The 14,911-nt window shown below is 49.3% G+C and overlaps 1 protein-coding gene across 2 annotated transcripts in view; it reads right to left on the reverse strand.

Annotated features, from left to right (window-relative positions):
* Positions 1-7,988, reverse strand: part of ABAT (4-aminobutyrate aminotransferase) — a 133,118-nt gene extending 125,130 nt beyond the window's left edge. For both annotated transcript variants that reach the window (XM_073362483.1, XM_073362484.1), the window contains exon 1: positions 7,879-7,988. The gene's annotated coding sequence lies outside the window, so the exon portion shown is untranslated. The remainder of the gene's footprint in view (positions 1-7,878) is intronic.
* Positions 7,989-14,911: the final 6,923 nt, after the last annotated feature.

A 14,911-nucleotide genomic window follows, 5' to 3' on the forward strand; every position in this document is an offset into this window, starting at 1 on the left:
CAAAAATACAAACTTCATGCAGCACAATAAAGCCACTCATCTGAACAAATGCTTCTTTTCTGTATTAATACTCAGACATATACCTGTGATGGATCCTTTGAAAGATCTGTGCAAGATAAACTAAAGGCAAGCGAGCTATTTGGGTTTGAGGGAAATTCTGTATCAGTAACCGAAACATTGTGAGTTCATATACCTGATCCTCTATTTTCTCTTTGTGCAGCAAACAATTTTGCAGCACGCCCAGTAAGCACAGCACTTTAGCTAGCACACTGTAGCGTTGTCTTTTATAAAAGCCAGCCTCATAACTAGGAGCAAGATGTGTATCCTTGATACAACAAGTGAAAAGCTTTCAGCAGTGTCTCCAACGTACATTCACTAAGGCAGCTAGTGAAAAATTCCCTGATCTGATGTAGAAGAATGAACAGATTCAACAGCCTGAGCTGGAAAAGCAGCTACACAGGAACATTTTCACTGCAGTGCCTGGCACTATGGCAGCTACAAAGTACTATGGAGAGAAAGACTAAAATCCACACACAATAGGGACAGAGGGATTTACCACTGCACATCCATGTGTCACAGTCCAAGGAACCATGTGATCATTTATTCTACAGTGCTGCAATATGTAATTTCATGGAACAGAATGAGAAACTAACAGCACTGCAATAGCCTGTATTTCTTTGTTCTCTCCGTCACATGTAGCAAGTTTATACAAATGTTTACTAAAATATTAAAACAACATTTTTAAAAAATTCAATGGAGTAAACTTGCTCACCATCTAAGCACACAAGCTACTCTGATTTTCTGCATTTGTTGATGGATTTCAAGAGGTAGACAGATGGCTGTGATCTTTTATCACAAAGCTAACAAATGCAATGGTTTTAGCACAGAATGTGCCCAAGGCCATGCCTTCTAAGATCCATTTGCACCAGGGAGCACATCTCCACAGGGCACCAACCTAATTTACTATACAGCAACAAGAAAAGGAGTACTTGTGGCACCTTAGAGACTAACCAATTTATTTGAGCATGAGCTTTCGTGAGCTACAGCTCACTTCATCGGATGCATACCGTGGAAACTGCAGCAGACATTATATACACACAGAGATCATGAAACAATACCTCCTCCCACCCCACTGTCCTGCTGGTAATAGCTTATCTAAAGTGATCATCAAGTTGGGCCATTTCCAGCACAAATCCAGGTTTTCTCACCCTCCATATGCCATCATGTGCCAGCAATGCCCCTCTACCATTTACATTGGTCAAACTGGACAGTCTCTACGTAAAAGAATAAATGGACACAAATCAGATGTCAAGAATTATAACATTCGTAAACCAGTCGGAGAACACTTCAATCTCTCTGGTCACGCAATCACAGACATGAAGGTCGCTATCTTAAAACAAAAAAAACTTCAAATCCAGACTCCAGCGAGAAATTGCTGAATTGGAATTCATTTGCAAATTGGATACTATTAATTTAGGCTTAAATAGAGACTGGGAGTGGCTAAGTCATTATGCAAGGTAGCCTATTTCCCCTTGTTTTTTCCTACCCCCCCTCCCCCCAAAGATGTTCTGGTTAAACTTGGATTTAAACTTGGAGAGTGGTCAGTTTGGATGAGCTATTACCAGCAGGAGAGTGAGTTTGTGTGTGTGTGTGTGTCCCCGGAGGAAAAAGTGGGGGGGGGTGAGAGAGCCTGGATTTGTGCTGGACATGGCCCACCTTGATTACCATGCACACTGTAGGGAGAGTGGTCACTTTTGATGAGCTATTACCAGCAGGATAGTGAGTTTGTGTGTGTGGTTTTTGGAGGGGGGTGAGAGAACCTGGATTTGTGCAGGAAATGGCCCATCTTGATTATCATGCACATTGTGAAGAGAGTTGTCACTTTGGATGGGCTATTACCAGCAGGAGAGTGAGTTTGTGTGTGTGTGGGGGGGGGGGGGGGGTGGAGGGTGAGAAAACCTGGATTTGTGCTGGAAATGGCCCAACTTGATGATCACTTTAGATAAGCTATTACCAGCAGGACAGTGGGATGGGAGGAGGTATTGTTTCATGATCTCTGTGTGTATATAATGTCTGCTGCAGTTTCCACGGTATGCATCCGATGAAGTGAGCTCTAGCTCACGAAAGCTCATGCTCAAATAAATTGGTTAGTCTCTAAGGTGCCACAAGTACTCCTTTTCTTTTTGCGAATACAGACTAACACGGCTGTTACTCTGAAACCTGTTATACAGCAACAGGCACACAAATGATTAACCACCTCCTAAGTATCCTGTTTGCTTTGCTAGGTTTCTAAGAAGTACCTGCCTCCCTTAAGGATTGTGGACTGAGGGAGACCTGAGGAGCAGGATCCTACTTTTCCAAAGGGGGTGGGGTCAGGAATGAGCACTGAGGCATAATACAGACTCCAGCTCCCATAAATCAGAGAAGAGGTTAAAAGCTACAAAAGAAAGAATTTATGACAACATTTTGACTTTGAGCCAATTTGAAGGCCTTAGAAAAACCCAGAACTCTTATTTTAGCACAAATACCATATGCCCACCAACAACATTGTTTTTACCTTTTTCCTACCCCATGGGTATTGTTTCAGACAACGGAACTATGTTCTGGGTGCACTATTGTGATCTGATAAAATACATCACAAAACATGTGCAGTCTGGGATAGATGACTTGAACCGTGAATCACTGAAAGAGTTTGTCACTTGCTGATAGCAGTTCCAGCATCTAATGCAAGCTTGTCAGTGTACGAAACAGTCCATGAAGAAAGGAAATTTAAAAATAAATCAGAGACTGGAACAAGAATATGTTGGCGTGTTGTCTATGAAAGGAAATAGCTGTTCTATAGGTTTATCTTATTTATCCTTTCACAAATAATAGGCCCACCATATTAACTACCTATGTGGTGGATTAATGGCCCTTTAATCTACATACTCTAGAGAGACAATACCGCACTGTACTTAAAGTATCATTCTCTCTCCAGGGACACAGCAGGAATAGTCTCCTACATATGACTATTAGCTGCCCTCACTGGTCTTTCTCCTGTCAGATGAAGATAAATGCCCAGCTCTTCTACTACCAACTATGCCCATATGGAAAAAGAGCACAGGGTGTTTGGTTCAGACTCACCACAGTGTCTGGAAGGCTCCTGATCACTGGCAAAAAGATCTTTTCTTTTGGGGAATAACACATACCATTCAATGAGCCTCTTTGAAGGAAACCATGGTACTGATAAATTGGCAACTGCAAAGTATTTAGTTCCTTCAGTTTAGAACCTTCCTGGATATACCATATACTTTATACTATATAAAGTAGTAACGGGAAAATGCCTCACACCTTCCCTCGGACTCTCACCCATGAAGATTTAGTCTCCCTACAAGATATCTATGCTCTTTATACGTATTACACACATACACACTTAAAATTCACGAGAAGGAGATTCTTCATCCATTAAGTTAAAAGCAAGAAAGCAGATGCCCTGGCTTTGCTTGATGGGAACTGATGTTGTACAGCCAATATATTGACAGGTTTTAGGACAGGGGTGGGAAAACTACAGCCCAGGGGCTGCATCCAGTCCTTCAGACGTTTTAATCCGGCCCTCAAACTCCCGCCAGGGAGTGGGGTCTGGGGCTTGCCCTGCTCCGCACAGCTCCTGGAAGCAGAGACGTTTCCGTCCTCCAGCTCCTATGCATAGGGGGAGCCAGGGGGCTCCGCACTCTACCCCTGCCCCAAGCGCTGCCCTCACAGCTCCTATTGGCCAAGAACCGTGGCCAATGGGAGCTGCAGGGGCAGCACCTGCAGACAGGTCAGCGTGCGGAGCCGCTTGGCTGTGCCTCCACGTAGGAGCTAGAGGAAGGACATGCCACAGTTTCCAGGAGCTGCTTGATGTAAGCACCGCCCAGAGCCTGCACCCCGACCCCCTCTCACGCCCCAACCCTGATCCCCCTCCCACCCTCCGAATCCCTCAGTCCTAGCCTGGAGCACCCTCCTGCACCCCCAACCTCTCATCCCCAGCCCCATCCCAGAGCCCACACCCCCTCATCCACACCACCCTGCCGCAGCCCGGAGCTCCTTCCTGCACCCTGAATGCCTCATTTCTGGCCCCACCCCAGAGCCTGCACCCCCAGCCAGAGCCCGCACCCCCTCCCACACCCCATTCTGTGAGCATTCATAGCCCACCATACAGTTTCCATACCCAGATGTGGCCCTCGGGCCAAAAAGTTTGCCCACCCCTGTTTTAGGATATGACTTTTACAGTTAACTTCAATACTATATATAAATGTGATCAGTCAATCTGTTGGTTCCAACAAATTTCTGTGCAATGTTTCCATTTAGTTAAGAGACATGGGGGATTCTTAAGTTTGACTTTAAACTGAAAAAAGAAAGAAAAGGGGATTTCAAGAGATGGAATCTGCCTGCCTTGGGAAGCATGTGACTGGAAATCAAAACCCCTCAGTTTTACATCTAATCTTGCCACTGATTGTGTCACCTTGGACTAGTCATTTTGAGTATGTCTACACTGCAGGATGTACTGTATCTTGGCTCAGGCACATGGAGATGCACATTAGCCAAGCCCGGCACATGGGGATGCGTGTTAGCTAAGCCCTTCTCAGCACAACCATATGCCCTGTACTTGTGTATCCACATACCCACGATTCACAGTGGCACTGCAATTACAGATGTTTGGTGCTAGGATTTATGGGGCATATCCCAGGGTTCCTAGCACCTCACCAACTGGATCTGCTCTTGGAATTGGTTTGCGGTGTATTGTGGGAGACTTTGTCTGTCCTTGATGGACCCTTGTGCAGAAGTGGTTTTTCTCCTGGATCTATTCCTGGGACTCTGCCCCCCACTCCACGGTGGTCTCCTCTGGTGCTGGAGAAACGCATGCCTCTAAGTAACCAGTCTTCCTCAAGAAGAAACGGATGAGTCTCTGCTTCACACATTTGCTGCAGAGCATGAACCCTTTGCAAGAATTGGCAAAGCTCACCAGGCATGTAACTATGCCACAGCAGCCATCAGTACCCACAGGAGAACAGCAGGGGCATCAACCCCACACCACTACTCCCGCCCCTGAATCACACACGCTGGGTAAGGAGCCACCATGTAAGAAGGGGATGGCACAAAGACCACTGCCAGCACCCTGCAGCAGTTCTCAGGGTGCCCAGCAGTCTTACAACCTACTGGGTGAGCAGAAGGTGCCAGCAGCCGCCACCCCTGGGGGTTAAAGTAAACGCTGTGAGGAGGGCAGGGCCAGGGGCAGAGGCAGCTCCCCCCTCCCGGGTTTTAGGTGGGGCTGTGAGGAGGGCAGGGATGGAGACAGGGAGTGGCAGGGGGAACCTAGCAGCCCTCGCTGGGGTTGTAGTAGGGGCTGGGGAAGGCAGGGGGAGATGGGATAAGCCTGACAGCCGCCCCCCCCCCTTGAAGTAGGGGCTGTGAGGAGGGCAGGGACAGAGGCAGGATGTGGGAGGGATAAGCCCGGTAGCCCCTCCCCCGGGTTGAAGAAGGGGTTGTGAGGAGGGCAGGGACAGAGGCAGGGAGGGGGAAGGATAAACCCGGTAGCCCCTCCCCCGGGTTGAAGAAGGGGCTGTGAGGAGGGCAGGGACAGAGGCAGGGAGGGGGAAGGATAAACCCGGGGTGGGGGGGGCTGCCAGGCTGATCCCCCCCCCCGCCTCCTGCCTCTGTCCCTGCCCTCGTCACAGCCCCTATTTCAACCTAGGGGGGGGGGGCTGCCGGGCTTATCCCCCCGCCTCCCACCTCTGTCCCTGCCCTCCTAACAGCCTCTCCTTAAGCCCGGCAGCCCCCCCCCCACCCCCGGTTGAAGTAGGGGCTGTGAAGAGGGCAGGGACAGAGTCAGGAGGTGGGGGGGGATAAGCCCAGCAGTCCCCCCCTCCGGGTTGAATGACCTCCCAAGGTCCCTTCCAACCCGGATATTCTATGATTCTAAGTAGGGGCTGTGAGGAGGACAGGGACAGAGGCAGGAGATGGGAGGGATAAGCTCGGCAGCCCCCCCCCCCCCCCGGTGAAGTAGGGGCTGTGAGGAGGGCAGGGACAGAGGCAGGAGATGGGGGGGATAAGCCCGGCAGTCCCCCCCACCCGGGCTGAAATAGGGGCTGTGAGGAGGACAGGGACAGAGGCAGGAGGCGGGGGGATAAGCCCGGTAGCCCCCCCCCCCCCCGGTGAAGTAGGGGCTGTGAGGAGGGCAGGGACAGAGGCAGGAGATGGGGGGGATAAGCCTGGCAGCCCCCCCCCCGGTGAAGTAGGGGCTGTGAGGACGGCAGGGACAGAGGCAGGAGATGGGGGGGATAAGCCCGGTAGACCCCCCCGGGTTGAAGTAGGGGCTGTAAGGAGGGCAGGGACAGAGGCAGGAGATGGGGGGGATAAGCCCGGCAGCCCCCCCCCTGGGTGAAGTAGGGGCTGCGAGGAGGACAGGGACAGAGGCAGGAGATGGGGGGATAAGCCCGGTAGCCCCCCCCCCCGGGTTGAAGTAGGGGCTGTGAGGAGCGCAGGGACAGAGGCAGGAGGATAAGCCCAGCAGCCCCCCCCCCCCCAGGTTGAAGTAGGGGCTGCGAGGAGGACAGGGACAGAGGCAGGAGATGGGGGGGATAAGCCCGGCAGCCCCCCCCCCCGGGTTGAAGTAGGGGCTGTGAAGAGGGCAGGGACAGAGGCAGGAGATGGGGGGGATAAGCCCGGCAGTCCCCCAGGTTGAAGTAGGGGCTGTGAAGAGGGCAGGGACAGAGGCAGGAGATGGGGGGGATAAGCCCGGCAGCCCCCCCCCGGGTGAAGTAGGGGCTGTGAGGAGGGCAGGGACAGATGCAGGAGATGGGGGGGATAAGCCCGGCAGCCCCCCCCCCCGAGTTGAAGTAGGGGCTGTGAGGAGGACAGGGACAGAGGCAGGAGGCGGGGAGATAAGCCCGGCAGCCCCCCCCCCCGAGTTGAAGTAGGGGCTGCGAGGAGGGCAGGGACAGAGGCAGGAGATGGGGGGGATAAGCCCGGCAGTCCCCCAGGTTGAAGTAGGGGCTGTGAAGAGGGCAGGGACAGAGGCAGGAGGCGGGAAGATAAGCCCGGCAGCCCCCCCCCCGGGTGAAGTAGGGGCTGTGAAGAGGGCAGGGACAGAGGCAGGAGGCGGGAAGATAAGCCCGGCAGCCCCCCCCCCCGGGTGAAGTAGGGGCTGTGAAGAGGGCAGGGACAGAGGCAGGAGATGGGGGGGATAAGCCCGGTAGCCCCCCCCCGGGTTGAAGTAGGGGCTGTGAAGAGGGCAGGGACAGAGGCAGGAGATGGGGGGGATAAGCCCGGTAGCCCCCCCCCGGGTTGAAGTAGGGGCTGTGAAGAGGGCAGGGACAGAGGCAGGAGATGGGGGGGATAAGCCCGGTAGCCCCCCCCGGGTTGAAGTAGGGGCTGTGAAGAGGGCAGGGACAGAGGCAGGAGATGGGGGGGATAAGCCCGGTAGCCCCCCCCCCGGGTTGAAGTAGGGGCTGTGAAGAGGGCAGGGACAGAGGCAGGAGATGGGGGGGATAAGCCCGGTAGCCCCCCCCCGGGTTGAAGTAGGGGCTGTGAAGAGGGCAGGGACAGAGGCAGGAGATGGGGGGGATAAGCCCGGTAGCCCCCCCCCGGGTTGAAGTAGGGGCTGCGAGGAGGGCAGGGACGCAGGCGGGCGGGGGGTTCCCAGAAACATCTCGCAGGGGGAGGGGCAGGTTCTGAGCAGCGCCCGGCCGGCTTCCCACAGGGCTGTGGGGCGCCGGGCCAGCAGAGTCCCCGTGCTCCGCACGGGGGGGAGGTTCGGGGATGCCCAGCTGCCCCGCAAGCTGCTCGCAGCCTGCCTCCCCCAGGGCTGGACCTCCCGCCCCGGCTGTGACGAGCGGTCCCCCGCCGCACCGCACTCACCGCGGACGGCGGGCTCTCCCTCCCCGGCTTCAAGGCTCCAGGCTGAGCAGACAGAGCCGCAGGGCCCCGCCGCTCACTCTCACCTTGGCCCGCACTCAGCCCATCCCTGCTCGCCGCAGCCAATCCGCGCCACCGGCCCCCGGCCCCGCTCCCGGCCGGGCCAATCAGAGACTGCGGCCCGGGCACCCTCCCCCCTAAGGGGCGGGGCTAGCTGGCTGGCTGGAGAGGAGGCTCGCGGAGCGTGGGCAGGGGCAAAGGGCGAGTCCTGCTGGGGAGGGGAGCGGGCAGCTCGAGTGTGGGGATCATACAGGGTCAGGGCTAAGTCAAACCCACTCTGAGCATCGCCTGTGCGCTAGTGCCTCTGAGGCGCCTGCAAGGTGCTGAGCACACCCAGCTCCCCTTGAAGCCCCGGGGGGGGGGGGGGGGCGGCTGGTGGCACTCAGCACCGCATCGCGGGCCCTTTGACAGTGGCACGGCTCACTTAATTAGCAGAAGAGAAGCTGGCTTGTATTACTGCGTGAACCAAGTCTCAGGAATTGATGGGGGCAAGGCAGGAACTTGGCAGCCTTTAGGTGCTTGGGCAATTCCTTGGCTGGAGCTGAAATGACACCAGCACAGTGACCTCCTGCCCCAGCTCATCACTCCAGGCTGGATCAAACTTGTCCAAGCTGGATCATTCAGGCCAGGTCTCATGCCAGATTGGTATGGGTAGGTGAACAGAGTCAGCTCAAATATAAGCTGAACCCTGGTGGCATCTTCCCCACAAACCCCAGGAAGCTCTGCTCTGAAGCAAACCTAATCTTAAACCCATGTTCTTAAATCCTGTGTTTTTCAGGGTAATCAGTATAAGGCTTCACATGCACATATTGATTATATATGTCAAGTGCACCCTGCCCAGAATAGTGTGTTCATTTCTGGTCACCTTTCAGAGACAACTGACAAAAATGACTAGATACACAAAAAGCCCTACAAGGTAGAAACTGAAAGGATTTGGACTGTTTAGACATGATAGGAGGTGCATAAAATAAGTAAATGAGGAGCCCCTCTTTACTGTTCCTCATCATAATGCCACAAACAAAACAAAACAAAAAAAAAGAGGGGACATGCAATGAAAATGAAAGGAACCAAATTTACCACTAATACAAACAAAGGGGTTAAATGGTTTTTGTTTGTTTTACATAATGCATAATTATCCTATAGAACTCACCATTATAAGATCTCATGGTGACCAAGAGGTTAACTAGATTAATACAAATATTATATCTTTCTCTAAATAATGATAACTGGGCATGTTCTAAGATATTATACTTATTTCTACAACGGATATACACCCATATGTTTCAGAGCATAAGCCAATCACTATCTGATGGGGTTAGAAAGAAACTTCCCCACGGGCAGGTTTTTTCATAGTTGTCCCTTAAAGAGTCCCACAACTTCCTTCTTCATCTGAAGCCTCTGCCACATCAGAGACAGGATACTGGACTAGATAGATGACTAGTCTGATGCAGCATGGAAACGCCTTGGTTCTCATGCATAAAAGTTAATGGTATGACTCATGGAGATCATAAATATCTCTGAACACAGAGGGGTCTGAGCAGCTTGGTCATCTCTCAATCCCCTATTTGTTTCTTTGTGTGTGAACTTTAAAACCATTTTCTAGAGCAGTCTATGGGTTTCCACTGTTGTAAAGGAAAGGCACAAGCCTCCAACAAGGTTTTGCAGTTCATGTCTATACTTTTACATCATTGCACACCATTGTATTAGACTTTAGGACTAACCTTTGTTCCCGGTATTGGCCAAATCTGATTATAAATCTAGATGAAACTGGAGAAAGAGGTTTCTGCAACTGTAGGACCGTGTTTAGGCTTCCCCTTTGAGTTCTGTAGATTCTTTTAGGCCCATATCTTACAAAGTCTTAAGCATAGGTAAAAGGAAAAGGAGTACTTGTGGCACCTTAGAGACTAACAAGCATAGGTGTTACCTTGTATACATAGGTGGCAGGTATAATAGGACAGGTTTAGGCTTCCCTGGCGCTGCCACCGACCTGCGGCCGGACACCTGGGCCGCGATGGCTCCACCCCTTCCCTGAGGCTCCCATCGCCTGCTGCTGCTGCTTGCCTGCCATGTCTCCTCCACTCCACACACTGCTTGGAGGTCCCCACTTCTCGCTGCATCCCTCCTTGTCAGGGATTAGAGGAGTGAGGAGGGATGCGGAGAGCCAGCGGCAGGCTGGGGAGTGAGGAGGCTTGTCCGGGCACTGGGGTCGGTGGCTTGGCTGGGGGGGCCTTCAGGGCGGGAGGGTCCGGCGGTTCAGCCTGGCATTGGGGCTGGCGCAGTGTTGCGGGATGGCGGCTTAGCCCAGTGCTGGGTGGGGGGGCTGGTGACTCGGCTGGGGGGGCTGGCAGCTGGGGCTGGCCCAGTGGCTCAGGGGGGCCAGCAGCTTGCCCCAGTGCTCACGGGGGAGCGTGGCAACTCGGGTAGGGGGCGGGCAGTGGTTCGACTGGGGAGGAGGGGCACTGGGGCTGACGGCTCGGCCCGGTGTGGCTAGGGCAGGCGGGCCAGGGCTTCTCTGGTTGCGGGGGGCCCCTCCCTTAGGGCTTCTCTTATGGGTGCAGGAGGGAAGATTTGGGGCTCCAGTGTCCGGGGGGTGGGTGGGGCCGACGAGCTAGCCTCCCCAAAGTGGGTGTTCACCCACCGCCCATGCTTGTATATCAAAGCTGTATAGCCTTGCACTGAGGTGGAGACAGAATTGGGAGGCAGACCTGCTGAAAGTATCTGGGTAAGAATAAAAGGAGTAAAAATCCAAGGGTCAGATCATGATAGGTGTCTAATATAGACCACCTCCCAGGAAGAAGAGGTGGATGAGGCCTTTTAAAAAAAAACTGAACAAATCGTCCAAAACATAGGACCTGGTGGTGATGGGAGACTTCAACTACCCAGACATCGATTGGCAAAATAATGGAGCAGGGCACAGATTATCCAACAAGTGCTTGGAATGTCTTGGAGACAACTTTTTATTACAGAAGGTGGAGAAAGTGACTAGGGGAGAGGCTATTGTGGATTTGATTCTGACAAAAAGAGAGGAACTAGTTGAGAATCTGAAAGTGAAAGGCAGCAGGGGTGAAAGTGATCAAGTTAATGACTCTAAGAAATTGTACAAGGGAAAACTGCAGAATAAAGACAATGGACTTCAAGAATGCAGAGTTTAACAACCAGAGAATTGGTAGGTAAGATCCCATGGGAAGCAAGTCTAAGGGGAAAAAAGAGTTTAAGAGAGTTAGCATTTAAAAAAAAAACCCACCACATTATTAAGGGCACAAGAGCAAACTAAACCAATGCATAGAAAAGATAGTATGTATGGTAAGAGGCCACCCTGACTTAACCAGGAGATCTTCCATGAATCATACAAAAAGTGGAAACTAACTCAATTTACGAAGGATGAATATAAAAACCAACACAAACGAACAGGTAGGGATAAAATTAGAAAGGCCAAGGCACAAAACGAGATTAAATTAGCAAGGGCTCTAAAACGTTAACAAGAAAACATTTTACAAATACATGAGAAGCAAGAAGATGATCAAGGACAAGTAAGGCCCATTACTCAAGGAAGGGGGAAAGACAATAACTGTAAACATGGCAACAGCTAAACTGTTAAATGTCTTTTTTGTCTCAACTTTCACCAAAAAAAGGTATAAATTATCAGATGACTAATATAGAGAACACCAGTGTAAATGAGGTAGGATCGGCAGCTAAAATAGGAAAAGAACAAGTTAAAAATTACACTAGAGAGCTTCCAGCGGCACAACTGTACTGGTGCTGCGCTGCTGTAAAAAGTCCTGGGTAGCCGCTCTACGCTGATAGGAGAGAGCTTGCCTGTCAACATAATTAAACCACCTCCAACAAGCAGCAGTAGCTCCATCAGTGGGAGAGTGTCTCCCACTGACACAGCACCATCAACACGGGTACTTCTGTCGGTAGAACTTACCTTGCTCAAGGGTGTGTTTTTTGACATCCCGAGAGACAAAATTTATATCAACAAATTAGAGGTCTGCAAATGTGGCAGAGCCTGATAAAATTCATCCTAGAACACTTAAGGAACTGGCTGAAGAGATCTCTGAGCCATAAGCAATTATCTTTGCGAACTCATGGAAGACGGAAGAGATCCCAGAGGACTGGAAAAGGACAAATATAGTGCCTATCTTTGAAAAGGGGAATAAAGACAAATTATAGACCAGTCAGCTTAACTTCAGTACCTGGAAAGATAATGGGGCAAATAATCAAACAATCCATTTGTAAGCACCTAGAAAAAAATGTAGTAAGTGAGAGTCAACATAGATTTGTCAAGAACTAATCACATCAGACCAATCTATTCTTCTTCTTTGATAGGGTAACAAACCTTGTGGATGGGGGAGAAGCAGTAGATGTGCGAAATCTTGACTCTAGTGAGACTTTTGATACTGCCTCACATGACCTTCTCATAAACAAACTAGACAAATATAGCCTAGACAAACCTATAAGGTGAGTGCATACCTGGCTAGAAAATAGTACTCCGAGTGTAGCTATCAATGGTTCACAATTGAACTGGAATGGCATATTAAGTGGGGTCCCACAAGGATCTGTCCTACGTCCGGTTCTAGTCAATATCATCATAAGTGATTTACATAATGGTATAGAGAATACACTTTTAAAGTTTGTGGACAATACCAAGCTGGGAGAGGTAGCAAGCAGTTTGGAGGACAGAATTAGAATTCAAAATGATCTTGACAAACCGGAGAAATTATTTGAAATAAATAGGATGACATTCAAGAAGGACAAATCCAAAAGCACTACACTTAGGAAAGAACAATAATTGCACAAATGCAAAATGGGAAATGACTGCCTAGGAAGGAGTACTTCAGAAAAGGATTTGGGTTATCATGGATCACAAACTGAAAAGGAGTTGACAACATAACACTGTTGCAAAAAAGTGAACATAATTCTGGGATGTATTAGCAGGAGTGTTGTAAGCAAGAGACAAGAAGTAATTCTTCCACTCTACTCAGCGCTGATAAGTCCTCAACTGGAATATTGTGTCCATTTTTTGGCTCCACACTTCAGGAAAGAGGTGGACAAATTGGAGAAAGTCCTCAGGAGAGCAACACAAATGATTATAGGTCTAGAAAACATGATCTACGAGGACAGATTTAAAAAAAAAATTGGGCTTGTTTAGTATGGAGATGAGAAGATTGAGGGAGGACATAATAATAGTCTTCAAATACATAAAAGGTTGTTATAAAGAGAAAGGTGATAAATTGTTCTGAACCACTGAGAACAGGACAAGAAGTAATTGGCTTAAATTGCAGCAAGAGCGATTTAGGTTAGACATTAGGAAAAACTTTCCTAACCATAAGGGTAGTTAAGCACTGGAACAAATTACCTAGAGAGGTGGTGGAATGTCTGTCATCACAGGTTTTTAAGAACAGGTTAGAGAAACACCTGTCAGGGATGTTCTAGATAATACTTAGTCCTGCCTCACTGCAGGGGACTAGACTAGATGACCTACTGACATCCCTTCCAGTTCTATATTTCTATGATTCTATAAGCATAACTTTATGATCATTGGGTACACTGACTTTGTGCTTAAGTCTTTGCAGGATCAGAGACTTAGGTCCAATTCAGTTCCCACTGAAATCAATGGAAGTCTTACCATTGACTTTACTACGGAATTAATTGGTCAGGATAAAGTGATGAGCACTAAGCGGGTTTTCTAATAGCCCCTTATTTCTGTTTTACTGGTAACTGTTGGTTTTCTTGCAAATCTCCTGTACTCTTTCATATCTTCAAGGGAGGGGTTAAATTACATTCTGTGGGCCACAAACTGTCCCATTGCTACTTGTGCTAACTATCCAGAGACACTGGGGTATTGTCCAGGAAAAATACACTTCCTGAGAAGGGGAGGGTGCACTAGCTGTTTTTTTGAAACCCCCAAGGAAATCCTGAATTGAATAACAACGATCCCTGCCTCTCTCCTTCCTCTTCTTCTAATAAACAAATTGTCACAAGAGCTCTGGGAGACATAAGAAAATTCAGAGAAGTTCCAACAGGGGGTGCTGTGGTGGGCCAAATTTGATTCTCTTTTATGTTGTTATAAATCTGGATTAACTCTATTCACTTCAATTACAATGTGTAGTCAAAAGCAATATTTGGTCAGTTTTTTAAGGTTTTGTTACAAAAAAGCAGAAATAAAATATTAATTCAAAGAAAAGAATTACGTAGTACACAACATGCATCCTTTGCACACTGAAGTCAGTTGCAAAACTCCTACTGAATTCAGCGTCACAATATTTGGAAAATATCTCATGCGTATACTCAAACGTGGCACCCTTTTATAGGGCCATATTTATAAAATAGAGCAGTGTAAAAACACACAGGGCCAAACTGACTTCACTTTACACCAAGAATGACTTTGATCCATGGTGTCTCCATGAGTACATGCTGGAGATCAAGAGTGATGCTACACAAGGACAATGGAGGGGAAGAGGGGGAAAGATAATAAAGAAGAGTCTCAGACAACAATACCTAAAGATTCACTGGGTGAGCCAAGGCCAGAATACATTATATAAAGGGTGAAATAAGCCTGAGAAGATAGCATAATTCAGTCTCATAAAGCCAAACCTTTGCAAGTCCAGATCAGGAACTGTTAAGATGTTATATAGCTCTGCAACATTATTAAAAATGAGAGGAGCAGAGTACAAATGCAGTACACAAATAGTTTGTGGCCCCTTCCACCAGTCTATCTGCTTTTGATTCTAGGATATTCTGAATTATTAATAATGCATTATGTGTATTATAGTATCACCCAGTCAGGCTTAGGGGCTGCATACTGTATATACATAAGACACTCCTCACCCTTGAATTATTATTAACTAGAAGAACAGAAGAGGAAAGTCACTGAACTGGAAGAATTGCTGTTACAGTACATATTACACCTTCGTCACACAAACAAAATCCCACACAGACGATAGAAAGGAGTGTGCAGTAGGAACTCACCTTA

Source organism: Lepidochelys kempii, chromosome 10 (genome assembly GCF_965140285.1).
Source record: "Lepidochelys kempii isolate rLepKem1 chromosome 10, rLepKem1.hap1, whole genome shotgun sequence".
In the NCBI taxonomy this organism is placed as follows: Eukaryota; Metazoa; Chordata; order Testudines; family Cheloniidae; genus Lepidochelys; species Lepidochelys kempii.